The sequence below is a fragment of the Microtus ochrogaster genome, unplaced genomic scaffold (assembly GCF_000317375.1).
Source record: "Microtus ochrogaster isolate Prairie Vole_2 unplaced genomic scaffold, MicOch1.0 UNK53, whole genome shotgun sequence".
NCBI classification, from domain to species: Eukaryota; Metazoa; Chordata; class Mammalia; order Rodentia; family Cricetidae; genus Microtus; species Microtus ochrogaster.
Window position 1 is genome coordinate 155,828 of NW_004949151.1, and position 1,625 is coordinate 157,452.

Here is a 1,625-nt window from a genome sequence, read left to right on the forward strand (position 1 = left end):
ATCCTCAATAAATAAATAAATTAAAAAAAATATATTAGTGCAATATATCTCCTCTTTGGAAACACCACAGAAATGGCTACAATATCAAATGTATTTGTCATAGAAATAAATATAGTCTTAATTAAAGTATTACTTGAAACTTTGTGAACTGCAATAAAAAATTATGTTATCACATTTCAATTAACTATCTTCCTGAATTTTATTTAATTATACAAATCTTAATTTAGAAAATAGTACTATCAGGCTAAAATATACTTATGCCTTAAATTTAGATGAAACATTGAATACTAAGACAATATTTCTGGCTTTCCTTTCGCTGCTGCATCCGCAGCCATGAGTATGCTCAGGCTACAGAAGAGGCTTGCCTCTAGTCCTGCGCTGTGCTAAAAAAAAGGTCTGGTTGAACCCCAATGAGACCAATGAAATCGCCAATGCCAACTCCCTTCAGCAGATACGGAAGCTGATCAAAGATCATCCGGAACCTGTGACTGTCCATTCCCGGGCTCGATGCCGGAAAAACACTTTGGTTCGACAGAAGGGCAGATATATGGGCATAGGAGAGCGGAAGGGTGCTGTCAGTGCCCGAATGCCCGAGAAGGTGACCTGGTTGAGAAGAATGCGGATCCTGCGCCGCCTCCTCTGGAAATACCGTGAATCCAAGAAGATTGACTGCCGTATGTATCACAGCCTCTACCTGAAGGTCAAAAGGAATGTCTTCAAAAACAAGCGGATTCTCATGGAATGGCAGACAAGGCCCACAAGAAGCTGACCAGGTTGAGGCTCGCAGATCTAAGACCAAGGAAACAACAAAGCGCCCAGAAGAGCGCCTCCAGGCCAAGAAGGAGGAGATCAAGACTGTCCAAGGAGGAAGAGACCAAGAAATAGAGCTTCCCTCGAGTCTGTACATAGTGGGCTGCCTGTGGCCTCAGGTGGATCAGTCATTAAAATAAAAATAAAGCCTAAAAAAAATAATAAAGACAATATTTTTGCCATGCAGCTACTTTAGTTTTTACATGTAAATTATCACATTCCAATAAATTACTTTTGCTTCTAGAAAGTCACATAAGATTTTGGGTTACCCTTACCCTTCAGGAGGAGTGGATGGGGGTGGGCTGGGGGAGAGGCAAGGGGGAGAGAGGACAGGTGGATGGGCGGGAGGGAAAACTCTGAAATGCAAAATGAAATTTGATAACAAACTTTAAAAATCTTTAAAACAAAAGATTTTGGCATTATCTTGCCAGGCACAGTGGCGTACACCTTTAACTCCAGTACATGGGAGGCAGAGACAGGTCGATCTCTGAGTTCAAAGCTAGCCTGGTCTACAGAGTGAGTTCCAGGACAGCCAATGCTTTACAGAGAAACCCTGTCTTGAACAAACAAATTAACAAGACAAGACAAAACAACAACAAAAAAAATTTCGAGTAAAATTGTATCTTAAAAAGACAAGATCTCGGGGTGCACCCACACACTGAGACAGTGGGGATGTTCTATTGGGAACTCACCAAGGCCAGCTGGACCGGGTCTGAAAAAGCCTGGGATAAAACCGGACTTGCTGAACATAGTGGACAATGAGGACTACTGAGAACTCAAGAACAATGGCAATGGGTTTTTGATCCTACTGCACG

General features: G+C 42.0%; 1 pseudogene; it reads left to right on the plus strand.

Moving 5' to 3' along the window:
- The first annotated feature begins 333 nt into the window (after nt 1-333).
- Nucleotides 334-885, plus strand: LOC101980595 (annotated as a pseudogene).
- The last annotated feature ends 740 nt before the right edge of the window (nt 886-1,625 follow it).